Source organism: Nelumbo lutea, chromosome 6 (genome assembly GCF_056320005.1).
Source record: "Nelumbo lutea isolate HS-2025 chromosome 6, American lotus-T2T, whole genome shotgun sequence".
In the NCBI taxonomy this organism is placed as follows: domain Eukaryota; kingdom Viridiplantae; phylum Streptophyta; class Magnoliopsida; order Proteales; family Nelumbonaceae; genus Nelumbo; species Nelumbo lutea.
Genome location: NC_142689.1, coordinates 65,534,285 through 65,552,014, shown reverse-complemented (window position 1 = coordinate 65,552,014; position 17,730 = coordinate 65,534,285).

Here is a 17,730-nt window from a genome sequence, read left to right as displayed (position 1 = left end):
CTTTTACATCTATATACATACATACATACATGTATATATATAATAAATATAAAAATGTTATACATAATAAAAAATAGTATATATATAATATTTTTATTATTATTATATATAAGAACTAATTTTATAATTCTTAATTTTTATATGTCAAATAAAAAATAATTTATACATGTATATATATATATATATATATATATATTATTTTTATAAAATGTTTGACTCACATTTGAGCTCAAGTCGAACCGATTTCGAACTTACGAACTTTTGACTCCGGTTGAAATCGAGCTCAAGTCTCTAGCTCAAATCAAACTCGAGCTCGAGCCTGATGATTTATTGGCGAGCCAAACTTAAATAGCTAGATATTCAATTCGGCTCGACTCAAATCCACCGCTACTTCTCATACTGGTAGTATTTTACATAATGACGGAATGATCCCTAGAGGCCTAGACCGACTTTTTGATGAGCTTCTAGGCTTCTAGAAATAAGCCCACCCTTTCCCCAACTTGCATTGGGCTTGGTGTGTGGGCTAGGATCTTCGAGTATGGCGTTGTAGGTCCAATTAGGGCCAAACACCCAACATGAGATTTTTTTTGGGGCTACACAAGAGCATTTCCCCAACCACCACAAAAGCAAATAAAATTCAGTTACCATGACAAATCATTAACATAAATTAAGAGGTCATTGAAATTAAGGTACATGAGTCAACAAATCCACCTCTGAGTAGTTTTTGAACGACATGACAATACCTAACATTATGAACCATTAGCTTGCTAAGGCAATGATATAAAGGGATCGCTATTGTCCAAGACAATTGACGACAATCTTGGAATCACCTGATTAAAGATCGAAAAATCTCTAAAGTTGAGTGCAATATTGTGGACTTCCCAAGCAGCTCAGACTTCAACAAGATTAATAGTCAAAAAATTGACACGTACCGGTCCATATCGATCGATACATATCGTATTGGAAGCTTTCCGATATGCCCCTAGAGAGGGTGTATTGGGGTTTTGACCAGTTCAGGAGTGGATGGACCTTAAACCGGCCCCTTGAATTGGTTTTGAAAAGAAAAACTAAAGAAACAACCAATACTACCTAATACGCTTCTATCGGCGTATCAGGCGTATCAATACTTTGAACCTTGATGTCAATACAATATAATAGGCTTTTAAATCTAGGACCTTGCCAAAATGATCCCTATAAAATGCATGTAATGAAACAAAAACAGGTTTCCACAAAATTAATTTTGATTACACCCTCCTTAGAACATTTCCACAAAATAGGCAACCACATCTTATCATTATTTGATAAAAGCTCCCTACTCAAACATGTTTTCATGTCCATGAAAAAATTATGAGCCATTTTCAAGAGGGATGGGAGAACAAACAATTATAAAATAATTCTCCATTTCTAATTTTCCATATGAACCATAAAATAATCACTAATTTTTCTTTAAGAAATGAATCACTATTCACTCTGATAGTATTTGAAATTCTATTCCACTAATTCTGAATTGAAATATCCTCATTACTAGGTCTACCAAGGTTAGAGCCAATGGTCAACCAAACTTTTTTAGCAGAAAAGCAATTTAGAAAAATGTGATCCATATCTTCCTTTTCACCACAAATAACACAAGCACCATCACTTTCACAACCTTTATTAATAAGCATTTTTTTTATAGAAGTTTATAACAACACAAGAAAGGAAGATTTTTTTAGCTTAGGGGACAAAATTTTCCAAACACTTCTAGGCAAGCCATTAAGAACATGATTATCCTAATTTTCCAAACACTCATTATATGCAGGCATCACCATGAATTCACCATTAGAAGTGAGTCTTTATATCATTTTGTCCTCAATGGAAACAGAAGGAAGAATAAGAAGCTTAATTTTTTGTGTAGCCCATAAATGAAACACATGAGAAAAGTTTCAAAGAAAAGAGCAGAAGTCGAATTTTAGGAAGTAGAATTCTTCACTAAATAATTAAGAGAAAATTGATAACAAGAGAACTATCGTAGTCTCCCTCTAGCTACTCTTTATATAGGCATACACCCTTATGGCTCCTATTCCTAATCTGAAAACACTCCATAATAGAATCCTACTAAAACTCCTTTAAAAAAGAAAATCCTAATCTAAGAAAACATTCTAAAATAGAATCCTACTAAAATCCTTCAAATGGAAAGTCATAATTGAATATAAATTCAAAATAATGCTAACTTGGTAATAACGAATTAAGATAGAAATCTTGTGACAATGCTATATCAGTAAATATTACTAAGTTGGGTCGGTGACATCATCTTTGTTTCTATCTTCCTACATGCCATGAAGTGAGTCATTTTTGAAAATTGGTCTATGACCACCATTATAAAATCTACATGTCACTGGGTACGTGGCAACCCAAGAATGAAGTCCATACATATATCTACACAAGGTCCTTTAAGAACTGGGAGGGGCATGTACAATGCAGCATTGGTTATCGTTCCCTTAGAAACTTGGAATATGTGACAACGCTCCACAAAGCTTGTGATTTCTCTTATCATCTTGGGCCAAAAGTAACTTGTCGATATGAGATGAATTGTTTTGTCTTACCCAAAATGTCCTTCATTGTGAAGCTCTTTGATGATTTTCAGTCGCCATGAGCAATTAGGTATATATAGGTGGGTCCCCTTAAATAGGAAGCCACCGTATATCACAAAGTCTGTCCTATTACCTACTTGCACTTCCTCAATGATACTAGCAAAATAAGGGTCAGTGAAAAATAATTCACGAAAAGTATCAAAACCCCGATACCTATGCTCGGAACATGGATAACATGGCTCTCATTCGGTTGAGCGCATCTGCTACTTGATTGTGCACACCTAACTTGTGTTTCAGCACAAACGAATATTCTTGGAGGTATGCGGCCCATTTAGCATGCCTTGCATTCAACTTATGTTGGGCCCCAATATGCTTAAGTGCTTCATGATCTGAATATAGAATGAACTCTTTATAAATGAGATAAAGTCACCAATACCGGATTGCTTGTACCACAACATAGAATTCCACATCATAGGTTGAGTAGTTGAAGTGTGATCCATTCAATTTCTCGCTATAGTAGGCTATGGGCCGGTCACCTTGGTTAAGAACAACATTGATTCCAACCTTAGAGGAATCATAATCAACCTCGAATGGTTGTTCGAAGTTGAGAAGGGCTAGCACAAGTGTAGCTGTCAACCGTGCCTTAATCTCAATGAAGGCTCTCTTTGCTTCAGTGGTGAACATAAAATTGGTTGTAGCCTTCATACAATTTGTATATGGTGCCATAACAGTGCTGAAGTTGCTAATGACTCGTCGGTAGAAACTTGCAAGACCATGAAAACTTCGTGCTTCAGTAAATGTTATGGGGATGGGCCACTCAACAATGGCATGGACTTTCTCTGTGTCTACAGAAAATCCTTCCCTTGAGATGGCATACCAAAAGAATAAGACCCGATCTATGGCAATAATACACTTTTTCATGGTTGCATAAAGTTGCTCCCTGCGTAAAGTCATAAGTATATATCTCAAAGATGCAACAAATGAGAGTTCATATCAGCGTTATATATGAGAATATTATGCATCAAAGTATACCACAACACACTGACCAATAAAAGGCTTGAGAACCTGGTTCATGACCCTCATGCATGTGCTTGGTGCATTGGACAAACCGAATGGAATTACTAGCCATTTATACAAACCATCCCACGTCTTGAATGCTATATTCCACTCATCACCAAGATGAATTCTGATTTGATGGTAGCTTGATTTCAATTCCAACTTAGTGAACACCTTGGCCCCAGAAATATGATCCAACTTGTCACCCAAGCATGGAATTAGAAATCAGTATTTGACAGTTATCTTATTAATTGTCTGGATGTCAATGCACATCCTCTAAGTACCATCCTTTTTGGGTGCAAATAAAGCGAGAACCATGCATTGACTCATATTATCTTGTATGAACCCTTTAGCAATCAGTTCATCTAGTTGCTTTTGCAACTTCTCATGTTTAGTGGGACTTATTCTGTAATGGGCTTTGTTGGGGAGACTAACACCCGATGTTAAATCTATGTAATGTTGGATATCCCTTAATGATAGTAATCCTATTGGTAAGTCCTCGGGAAACACATCATTAAATCTATCAAGGAAAGGCCTCACCTCCTCTAGAGCCTTCACACTTTCAATTCAAGCCCCCTATTAATTAAAGCATACACAACACCGATCTCTTTTAAGGCACTTGTGAATTCTGTCAAAGCAAAATGGTTAGAACCCTCCTCGGGTTTCGGTTTAGTCTCTTGTGATGGACATAAGATCAGCCTTTTCCCTTTAAACTCAAAAGAGTAGGTATTCTTTCATCTGTCATGGACTACGTAGCGATCAAATTGCCACATGCACTAAGTAGCAAATGGCAGGCAACCATGCATACATCACACCACACACGATTATTATAATTGTTGCCAATCGAAAAGCTCACTAGACATCGTTGTGTGGTTGAAATATCATTCTTTCTTTTTAGCCATGCAAGCTTGTAGGGGTGAGGGTGTTGTTGAGTTTTTAGGTTCAGCTTGTGGACGGCTACTTCCGCTATAACATTCTCACAATTCCCGCTATCAATTACAAGGTTTGCAACTTTTCCACCCATAGTACACATGGTGTGGAAAATATTATTTCTTTGCCAATCCGATGATTCATCCCTAGGAGTTAGGAATGATCACTACAACACTAAGGCCTCTCCCACATCCCTATACACCATTTCTCTCTCAAAGGTTTATTCATTATAAGAGTCAAACATGTGTGGGGCTAAATAGTCAAATGCTTCTAATTGGGTTTCACTCTCATCTTCTACAAACATCACCCCATTTCTTTTATCACCCCTCACACATTCAATAGATTTATGGCCTGGTTCACTCCACTTAAAACACTTAAGTCCAAGTGGACCCACCTGGTTTTGATTAGGTCCATGCCCTTGGGTTTGGTTCAGTCAACGAGGTTATGGCTGATTTAGACGTGGGTTAGGATTATTACGTGGGGGTGGTCTGGCCACATTAGTTTGGGTTTGGCCCAATTGTTTAGGTCGGTTGCTTTGTTTTTCTATGGTTAGAGCATGTTGATGTGCCATAGAAACATTATAACAGTCAAATAGGTCTAATATATGTCGAATATTTGATCTCAGCCCACCTATATACTTAGCCACTAATTGGTCTTCTGTTTCAGCTAATTCATTCCAGACCACTAACAGATGAAAATTCTTTATATATTCATCTACTGTATCAGTTCCTTGCTTTAGATATTGCAATTTTTGTTAAAGTAAACGAATATAATTATGAGGTTGAAATTTTGACATCATCTTTGCCATGAGTTTCTCCCATGTCTTAATCTTTTCCTTGCCTCTTCTCTACTGCATGACATTCAACTGATGCCACCATGCTACTGCTCGTCCTCTAAACCAAGTGGTTATTAAGGACACAATTTTATTTTCTAGAACTTCCTTGAATTCAATGACTTTTTCTACTACAAAGATCCAATCCATGAATTCTTCTAGAGTCCTGCCTCCCTGGAGTTTCGGGATATCAACCTTGAGACCTGCTTCCCACCATATCTGATCACCACTTGCAATTACAACCGATTGGGTTGCTTGCCATGACGATGAAAGGGAACATATGGAGATACTTGCATCGGAGTCACTGTCCCTTGTTTCCGACTAGGAATGTAACGATTTGACCTCCTGAGCAAGTGCATTGACTTGTCTTCTCATCTCTGTCATCTCTTCTTTTGTTTTGTTGTTAAGTTCTGGCTCCATGATATGAGCTACTGGTTTCTTCTTAGGAGTCATAATCCAAAGAATGATCAAACATGAGCTCTAATACCAACTGGTGTAGTACAGAAATGAAACACGTTAGAAAAGGTTCAAAGAAAAGAGCAGAAGTTGAATTTTAGGAAGAAGAATTTTTCAATAAATAATTAAGAGAAATTTGATAACAAGAGAACTGCCTTAGTCTTCCCCTAGCTACTTTTTATATAGGGCTACACCCTTATGGCTCCGATTCCTAATTTGAAAACACTCCATAATAGAATCCTACTAAAACTCCTTGAAAAAGAAAATCCTAATCTATGAAAACATTCTAAAATAAAATCCTACTAAAATCCTTTAAAAGGAAAGTCCTAATTGAATATAAACTTGAAATAATGCTAACTTGGTAAAAACGAATTAAGATAGAAACTCTGTGATGGCACCAACTTGGTAAAAACGAACTAAGATAGAAATCTCGTGACGATGCTATATCGGTAAATACTTACTAAGTTGGGTCGATGGCATCATCTTTGTTTTTTATGTGTCTTGGAATGGTCCCAACTTGTATATAACTTATCGGCCTTCGCGTGTACTGCATCAATTTTCCACTATGTTGGCATAGGCATCAAAGAATGAATCAACTGTTCTTTCCAAGTATTTCTCTCACTATCAATAAGGTCATTGACTAAAAGGTTCTTGCTCTCAGTTTGGTCTTGATTCACATCCTTAGCAAGAGGACTACTACTAGCCAGGTGTTAGTCCAAAATTTTAACATTTTAATATCATTAATGATCCATCCAATACCCCTCTTGCATGGTTTCCAAAACCAGACCGGATCAAAAAACCCGAGAACCGATCAGTTTTGTTTTACCCTAGAACCATCATTTTGCCAAAAATCGTTGATTTTGTTAACAAACCATTGACCCGGGCATTTGAACCGTTCAATGGTTTTGGCTGTTTTTTATTTTTAAAGTTTTTGTCAGAACAGGCCATCTGTCTGGTTCGAACCGCTGGACTATTCAACCTGAAAACTAGACTCCTAAACGGTTCGCTGTCTGGTTCAGTTTTAAGAACCTTGCTCTCTTGATCACATCATGCAAGGAGAGGATACCTCTCCACACCCAAGAAATTTCCTTTCTAACTTTAGCATCCCAAAAGTTAGATCTTTTAAGGTTTTATTTGGGACCACTCTCACCCACAAATTATCATGAACAATCAAGATACGCCAATCCAACTTAGCAAGATAGGCTCTATTAATCCAATGAAGATTTTTTACTCTAATGTCTTCACAGTTTTTGGGAGCACAAACTCTTTTCCAATTAATAAGATGAATTGGCTTTCTATCATTAGTTTTGGGCTTAGATAAAATCTCTCTAAAACTTATCAAGTTCGTCAATCGCATTATTAGGGATTTTGAAAATTTTCATAATGAATTAGGGCATTATGCAGGTGATGGAATTAGCCAATGTTAATTTGCCTACAAGAGAAAGGGAGTTCTTTTTCCACCCCACAAGTTTTTTTAACCATTTTATATTGAAGACTTCTGAAAATTTCTTTAGTAACTCTTCCTTTAATAATAAGTGCACCAAGATACAAAGCCTTCTTCATTTCAAGAGGAATCTTGAGAATTCTTGACATACATAGATATATAAACATACACACACACACACAACATATATATATATTATATATAGGATTGGAATAGTTGGGACTTTTCCCAAAAGCTTTAGCAAATTTGTCTAAAATATCTTTGATTTAAAGGCAAGTATTGACAGAATCCATAGTAAAGATTAAGCAATCACCCACTCATTGAAGGATTGCAATGGAAGGTCTTCCATGAGACACTTTACATTCAGTTAGTTTTTCTCCATATAAAGATTCCTTTTATAGATTCCTAGAAAGAGTTTCAGCACACAACACAAAAATGTAAGGGGAGAGCGAATCACCTTGTCTAATGCCTTTAGTGGGAGGAACTCTTTATTGGGGCAACCATTAATCAAGATGTGAAAAGACGCAATCTTATTGCATTTCATAACCCACTAAATCCATTAGCAGTGAAAATCAAATTTAACTAGTTAGAACCTTCTCAATGGAATCCCATTCAAGCTTTATCGTGGGTCTTCTCTATATCAATTTTACATGCCATAATACTCGAACTTCCCTTCTTTTTCTTCATAGAATGAAACATCTCATAAGCAATGAGGGTGTTGTCAATGATCTATTTATTAGGTACAAAAGCACTTTTGAAAAAGGGTTATGATGTTATCAAGAGAAAGGTTTAAGTCGATTAGCTAGAAATGTTTAAATGATTTTATAAGTCATGTTACACATGTTAATTGGCCGATAACTATTCATAAACTTCAGTTTATTTGATTTGGGGATTAATGTAATGAATGTTCTATTAAGAGCTTTGTTCATTTTTCAAAAGTGAGCAAAGGCTTCAACTGCTTTGCAAACGAAATCCCCAACCGCTGGCCAAATCTTTTTTTTTTTTAAACAAAAAGTTGCACATTCAAACTGTAAGGATGAGGGGCCTTTTAGGTCTTGAAAAGATTGAAGGGTAGTAAAAATCTCCAAAATAAACACAACTCTAATCAAATTTTGATTCATTTAATCGGTAATACAATGATTGATATTATTAATAAACTCATCAATTTCACATGTGTCCTCATATTATTTAAATTTGTCCTAAAAATGTAACAAAAGTTTCTTTGAATATCATTGTCCTCATGTATTCACTCTCCACTTTCATTCTTAATTTCAATAATTTTATTTTGATTTCTTTTGAAAGTGATTACAGTATGAAAAATGTTGTTCCTATTGCCAAAATTTAACCAACTAATTCTCGGTTTTTGCACCCAAAAATTTCTTCATGAGATAATATACCATCCAATTGTATTTGAAGATCACTTTCTAGGTTAATAAGAGAGAGATTAGTAGGATAATCCAATAAGTGAAGTTGAACCTTTTCAATCCTTCTCAAAATATCAGCTAGGGGTGGCAATTTTTCCCATCCCCGATGGAGACCCGAATTCCCCAACCTGATGGGGTCGGGGATGGGGATTGTTTTGGTGGGGTGAGGACAGAGACGGGGATTAATAGGAATCCCCGATCGGAGATGGGGATTGAGATCCCCGACCCCGATTATATACATACATATATTAAATATATATATTATCTATATTATATATATCAAAATAAATTTAAAACATTATTTATAATTTATAATTTTTATTTATTTTTAGTAAATTTATTTTAAAAAAATACTATTATTTAAAAAATTTGGGGATTCGGGTCCCCACAAAGAACCCATCCCTGTTGGGGATCGGGGATGAAGGACAAATTTTATCCCCAGTAGGGATTAGGGACGGGGATGGGGGTTAAAATTAGAATCAGGGTCGGAGATGGGGATTATGATCCCCGCCCCGAACCTGTCCCATTGCCATTCCTAATATCAGCCTTTTTTATTTTTAATAATATCCGAAATGATTGTTACTCCACTCTTTCAATATCCAAATAATAATATTCATTTTTTTAACAAGTTGTAGAGCTCTTGAATAATTAACTTGAAAATCCCATGCACTTTTAACAACACTAGCCAGATTAGGATCGACATACCATCATAGCCTCAAACCTAAGAAGGTTTAGGGCCTGAAAACTGATGCTAACAAGTCTCAAGGAGGAGTGGTGTATGATTAGATGATATGAAAGGAAGATTAACAAGGTTCCCGCCATGAAATTCATACCTCCAAGAATCATTAACCAAAACCCAATCCAAACTTTCTTTGGTTAATAAATTCTTTTCAAGTGATTTGAATGTCTCTCATGTATAAACTAATTAGATTAGAGTAATTTATTAAATCACTGAAATCGAGAATTTTACTAGGGAGCTTCCACCGATTTTATTAGAGGCACCACACTCCGTTAGTAATATCAACAAGCTCTTTAATCCAATTCCAAGAAACAACATGCTCTTGTTTATTGGGGGCATAAATAAAAGTATTAAACCAAGACATATTAGAGGAAGAATCAATAATAAAAGTATGAACAAGCCTTTCATTAGACAAAATATCACTAACAATACACTGGCTTGAATCCCATAAAATCCAAAGACTCCCCATAATACCCTATAAACTCCAAAAAAACCAACAATGAGAAGGGAGGGAACTGACTTTTTATGGCTTGAATAGGATTAACCCTTGTTTTCATTATAAAACAAATACCCAATTTTTGTGATCTAGTAATTTCATGCACTAGCATCTAAGATAGGGATGACCTATCGCTCTAATGTTCTAGCTCACAAACCTCATTTCCACTTGTGTTAACAATCAAACCCATGTTGTCTGCTACACAATGCCAAATTGAAATTTTGCCATAGTCAAACCATCAACTAGAAACTGGTAATTAGAACAGTTCTATTTCTGGATCGGTTTTTAAAACCTTAAATCTTTTGCTCCCTTAAGGTTGTGTTTGATTTGAAGGAAATAGTAGAGAAAATAAGGAAAAGGCAAGGAAACCTATACAATGGTTGTACATGTTTCCTTTACTTTCCTTTCATTTATCTACCTTTTCCTTCAAACCAAACATAGTCTAAGTGCAAACAGATGCATTTATCCAGTAAAGTGCCATTACCCCATGTTTGTCACTTTGCCTTGGCCAGGCTATCTTGTGTGGGGGTGGGAGGGTAGGGCGTTGATTGCATCATGTGGACCTGACCTTAGACATTTTTGGCATCGACACAAAGTGGACACTCTAGCTTTCTCAAACTTTGACCTTGTGATCTCAGGCTTGATTTTGCCATCAAGCCAATCAATACTTGTTCTACATTCACTTGGCCATCTCCCATATTTTGACTAGTGGAAGGGCGTGTGTCATGCACATGTCATTTTTTTGAACAATTACTGTTTGTATGCATTAACATTATACACTACTATTAAAATGTTCTGATTTAATTTTTGGCCTAGATGTGAAACCAAGGCAGCTAGGCAAGTATGGACCGGAGATTTCTCTTGTAACAGAACATGGCAGTTCATTGGTCTCCTCGACAGGGTTTGTTTGAGGTTGGCTTTTGGTCGAGAACTTCCCAGGTTGGTTGGTTGAAGGTAGTGGTGCTCACGGTTTGGTTAATCGAACCATGGGGCATTTTTTTGTAATTGAATTGTGGTAGTACCGGTTTCTGGAAAATCGGTAATTGGAATCAAACCGAAACCTAGCGGTTAACCAGTTGATAGGTTAGGTTAATTGTCGGTTCAGTTCATCGGTTTTTTACTTTTTACAATAAATACTATATATATATAAATATAATATAATATAATATTATAAATATATATAAAATATTATATTTTAATTAATAAATAATATATCATATATTATAAACATATATTTATATATATAATGCATATTTATTAATTTATAATATATAAAAAATATATAATATATAATATACATAAATATAAAAATATATGTATACCGGTTGGTTTACTTAACAGCCAGTTTTCTGTATTGGTTAACCGAAACCGAACTGATACCTTCGATTTTTTAAAAACATTGAACCGAAACCAAATCGACCGGTTTTTTCGGTATGTTCAGTTTTCGGTTTTTTTTTTGCTCACCCCTATAGACACTAACAATATTGCACCTATATATTATTCTAATCCTCCTTGAAACCAGAATGAGATTATGAGATTTCCAAATTTCAAAGAATAACCTTGGAGAAGCATAGAGCTAGTAATAAGAGGTTAAGAACATGAGCATATTTACACGTTTGTGCACTTCAATTGAAGGTTTTGTTGACGATACTTATCACTTGTTTTTTGTCTTTCTTTTGTATGGCATCTTTCTCTTCTTTCTGCTTTTGTCTAAGAAGTTGGCTGTGGTGTTTTCTTTATTTTTTGGTTTATCCCCCATCTAGAGTGCAAATGAATCGGATCATGATTCGATTTGAGATCCGATCTTATTTGGTCGAATTTGGATCACTTCTAGTCGGATCTTTGGATTGGATCCTATGATCCAATCAGAAATAGGATTGGATTTGGATCACCCCCTATCCGATCCATTGTGTTATATACTTATAAATATAAATAAATAAATAAATATATAATATTATATATATATAATATATTATTTATATTGTATTTTTATAAATTTATTATATTATTTTTTTATAGAAACATGTATATATATGATGAAAATAATTAAAAATACTTGTATTTTTTTTGTTTTTTTCTTTATTTAAATTGGTATATTTTATTTTTTCTTTTAATAATTATATTTTTTTTCCGAAGATCCGATGGGATTTGAATTCAGATCGAGTCCTATAAGATCCAATCGGATCAGATCCAACATAAACAGTGTCGAATCATATTCGAATATACCTTGATTCAAATATGATCTAATCTGCTTGCATCGCTACCCCCACCAAAGCAAAAAAGAACTCATTATAATCTAACTTCTTTTGTTGTTACCATGATATAAAGGATTTAATTTTATCACTAGGGAGCATGATTTTAAAAAATGACCCAGAAATAGAACCATTTAGGCCACTAGTTTTTGGGTTGATGGTTCGATTGTCCGATTCGAATGGATGGCCCATTCTAACAACAAAAATTAAAAATAAAAATGGCCAAAAATCGTTAAGCGGGTCGACAGTTTGATCGCCCAGGTCAACGAGTCATTAACTGATTCAACGGTTTTCGTCCAGAGACCATGTTTGAGATACAATTGAACCAGTTACCTGAATGACTCCTGGGGCCGAACAGTCCGACCATCCGAGTCAATGACTATTTGAAAACCATGCTGGGAGGTTCACGGTTCGTCAACAATGGGACATGCCTAATAGCTAATCATAACTTTTATGCAAAGTTCTTTTCAAATTAAAACTATTCATGCAAAATTGAAAATGGCATTGCATTATAAGATGTCCTTATTGTGTATTATTCTCATAATGCTCCACACTCATATTTGCCTTGAGATTCTATCAATGTCAAACCGATACCAAGTTATCTATTTTCCCTGCCCCTAATATTTACCGGGGTGTTCTACAAAATGAAAGTTTTTGTTTTCATTTATTTTTGAAGATGTTGCATCACCAAAATATAATATATGTTTGAAATCATCGAAATGATAGTTTTTTAAATAAAACTAGTGGAATGGCTTGTGTGATGCATGGGGCATTTGATATTGAGGGTGATGTTTGACTATGCTTTTACATCTCAGGCATAGATGAAAGTTCACATACCGTTCAAGTTCAAAGACAATTATATAATATATAAAAAAAGGCTATCAATGCAAAATGCCAAGATCTGAATTTTATAATTTATAAAATGTTGGTTGCAAATGCATCATATTGAAATATTAATGCACCAAATCAATGATAAAATTACATTCAACAACATTATATATAGATATAGTTCATCCCAATGAAACACAAAATTTATAGAGAATTGAAGATGCCATTCTTAACCGATCTCCTATTTTGTGATAACCTAAAACCTATGAAAAAAATTACTATTAATGATTAAAAGTAAACTAAGCTATTATGTTAATTTACTAAATTAGTTGGAAGCAAAATTTATCAACCAACCACTAGAGTAACATGTATGCAAACACCTTCTAGGCACATTGATCACCTATACACATTTGTCCAAGAATAAAACAATTGAACAATTCATAATGTGTCATAATGTTGCCTACAACTAAGGGCATGAGTTGCAGGCCCTACTTAACAAGCATACACATGATAACGCACAGTCCTAGAGGCCAAATGCCCTTTAAAGACATGGGTCCAACTAACAAACATGTCTAGGGCCCATGGAATGAAATTTCTGTATTTTGTGTAATCTTTGTTATATTTTTTTTCATTTTTATATTTTCATAATTTTTTATTCTGCAATTTCTATTCATTTTTCCATAATTTATGGGTTTCTTTATTTATTGTAATTTCAGTTATTTTCATCAATTTTTGTGATTTTCTACATTTTTTTGTAAATTTTCTATGTTTTTTTTTGTAGTTTATATTATTTTCTTCCTTTTCTATGTTTTTCATAATTATCTTGAATTTTTTATTTTTTCCTTTAATTTATGTTATTTTTTACATTTTCTATCTTTATTTGTGTATTGTGTATTTTTTATAGTTATATTTTTCTAGAATTTATGTATTATGTGAAAAATTAATGGGTTGGGTAGGTTGGGTTGGGATATGGTGGGTTTGGATTGAACCCAAAATGGATCATTAATGGGTTGATGGGTCAAGTGCCCACCCAATGCCTCTTTAGAAAAGACAATGGTTTTTTTTGCCAACTACTGTCATGCACACTCATATAGAATTAGGATATGTTAGAAAAAAATAAAACTAAGGGGTAGTATTGGCATGAAAAAACAGGGTCTTTCGACCACACTAATTGATTCATTCTCATTTTTTATATATGGTAGTAGATATAAAGTCTTATTTTATTCTACAATTTTTATTCTTTTTTTTGTAATTTATGGTTTTTCTTTGTTTTTTGTAATCTATGTTTTTTTCTTCAGTTTTTATGGTTTTTTTTTATATTTTTTGTAAATTTTCTCTATGTTTCTTTGTATTTTTGTAATTTATATTATTTTCTTCATTCTTTTGTGTTTTTTCTCACAACTTTTTTGCAATGACAATATATGCAATGGGAAAAAAAATAGAAAGTTGAGGGTAAAGTTGGAAAGTAAAATCAGGGTCTTTTGACCAAACCAATTGCAACATTCTCATTTTTCAATGTGGTATAGATTTGTAATTTATGTTATTTTTATTCAATTTTTATGATTTTCTATTTTTTTGTAAAATTTCTATGTATTTCTTTGTTTTTTGTAATTTATATTGTTTCTTCATTTTATGAAATTTTTCATAATTATTTTGTAATGATATATCTATATATATACAATGAGAAAAAATAGAAAGTTGAGGGTAAAGTTGGAAAGTAAAATCAGGGTGTTTTGATCAAATCAATTTCAACATTCTCATTTTTTTAGTATATAATATATATATGGTACAGATACAGAAATTTCTTTGAATTTCTATATTTTTTTTGTAAATTTTCTATGTATTTTTTTTTTGTAAAGAGAAGAGGTGTCTTTTGTATTCTTTTCAAGTTTTGGTGTTTAGATGATTTCACATGCACTATGTTAATTCTAAGTGAGGTTCATGAATTTTTTATTTTTATTCTAAATATCATGATGAATTTATAGAATAATTGATTGATATATGATTTCAGCAAAAAACATAAATAATAGTAACTCCAATCACCATTTACCACTCCTTATGTGTCATGTGTGTAATTGATGAAACATTTTGAACAATTGCAATGAGTTAAATGAAAATAGTAGGTAGCAACAAGGTCACCACCGGAGAGCGTATGTAGCCATTTATGGTAAGATAAAATACTTGAGCGATCAAAAAAATTTTGGGAAACAAAAATTGTTGAGGGTAAAGATGGAAAGTAAAATCAAGATACAACCATGTTAGCAATTTGCATTCTCTTTTTTTATCATTGGAAAAAGTTTGATGGACAATGTAGGGCCTCATGAACCATGATAGTTAAATAAATTATTGGAAAAACAAAACTCATAAAGAGTAAAAAAGGGAAAGTAAAATCAAGTTTTTTGACTAAAAATTGTTAACAAAAATCATAAATCATGACAGTTAAATAAATTATTGGAAAAACAACAATCATAAAGGGTAAAAAGGGAAAGTAAAATCAGTTTTTTTGACTAAAAATTGTTAACATCCTCATTTTTATAAATGGTATAGACATAAATTTTATAGTATAAAAATTATGTAATTATGATAAATGATATTAAGTAATTAGAAAAAACATGTTATCTGGGTCGAAAATTCAAAAACACTTTTTTTTTTTTTTGTTTCAGTTCTAATAACAAATAATACATATAATAAAGAACATGTTTTAAAAAATGACCCGGATTAGAATTATTTTGGCCACCGGGTTTTGGGTTGATGGTTTGATTGTCCAGTACGAGCTGTCGGCCTATTCTGACAAAAAAATAATAATTAAAATAAAAAAGATGACAAAAAACTATTGAATGGGTTGGTTCAACCACCCAGGTCAATGGGTTGTTTACCAATTCAATGGTTTTTGGCCGTGGACTGGTTTTGGGTAAAGAACTGGTTGCCTAGATGGTTCCCACTTCTTGAGTTGAACAGTTTGACAATCCGAGTCAATGATGATCCGAAAACATCGGTTTTATGTGTTTTTGTTTTAATAACTAATTTGTTTTCGAAGCAATTAGTTTTGTTTTGTTTTGAAACTTATAATAAGAAAAACAATGGCACCCTTTCTGTATTTTTTATGCAATCATAATGTACTTTTTTTATAGGGAAAATTCCCGATAGGTACCCTGTACTTTAGGCCGAATGCCAATTTAGTACCTGTACTTTAAATCGTGACAATTTAATACCCGAACTTTCAATTTGCAACAATTTGGTACTTGAACTTTCAATTTGTGACAATTTGGTACAACATTAGATTTTCGTCAGTTAGAAGACTCACATGCGGGTTAAAAAATTCAAAATACCAAAGTTACCCTTTACCCTTCTTATTTCCCTAATCCCTTGTTGTCTTTGCTCTGGGTTGAAGAAATGAAAGAGGAGAACCCCTGTTGTCTTCATTCTAGGTTGAACGAACGAAAGAGGAGAAGAGAGGCCGGTGAACGAAAGAGGAGAACCCCTGTTTTCTTCATTCCTAGCACTTCCATTCCACAAAAGCAATCGCACATAGCTCGGTTATGGACTGCGGTGGTTCATAATACCTCTTCATCATTGGCATATCAGCTCCAATCCTTGGCACAACAGATGACGCTCGAGCAATAACCTTCCTTGCCTCACCCTGGCCAAATGGACTGGACCCGAACCCGACCCTGACCCATGCTCATTACCCAGCTCACCACCCACCATCATTTCATCTCCAATCCCACTTGACACCGGCGCATCCTTCCTCTGTTGCTTCATCGCTGCAACCTTCCTATCTTTCAACCTCCTATGACAAAACCACATTTGCAACTGTCGATCCATCAGCCCCAGCTCCGCTGATAGCTCCGCTTGTAGAGACTTCAATAGATACGTCTCCACTGGTTCGCATCCAAACCCAATAAATCAAAACCCTAAGAAATCAAAAAATGCAAATATAACAAACTAAAAAGAAGTAGAAAAATTAAAAATTTTAGCAAACTAGCATAGGTCTTCTCAAGAAGTTCCAATTGAGAAGCAGTCTTCATTTTGCGCTTCACCTTTTGTTCTCCTCCGCCTCTGTTTCCTCCTCCTTTAGGAGGCTTTTTCTTCTCCCCTTCTGAACTGGCCTCCATTGAATAACAAGATCAACCTTGTTTGTCTCTTCGGCACCGATAACAAGTCGTCTTCTCTGCCAATGACCGAGTAAACAGTGGGTGTTCTAGTGATCGGCAGCAAGAGTCGTCCTCTGAAAATGGCACTAGTTCTCGGATTCTCGGCGATGCAATACTTTTTTGGCATTGTGTACGTTGAAATCAACTTTCCTGGTGGCGCATTCGCTTGACACCACTGACGTGAGGGAGTTGGTTCTTGGATTCTCTGTAAATGCAAGTATGAACAGTGGTTCCTACTTGCATTGCTTGATGGGCTATTTTAGTAATTTTAATCGGTCAAAATAGCACTAGGGGGGTATTTAAAACTTTTTATCTTCTAACTGAAGAAAATCTAACGCTGAGTACCAAATTGTCACAAATTGAAAATTCAGGTACTAAATTGTTGCGATTTAAAGTATGAATACTAAATTGGCACTTGGCCTAAATTACAGGTACGTATCAGAATTTTCCCTTTTTATAAGTGACAAAATGGTATATTAACTTAAGAAATCTTGTGAATAAATAAAGGTAAAGATAGGGTTTCTGTTGGCAGTATTGAAAAGATAGATT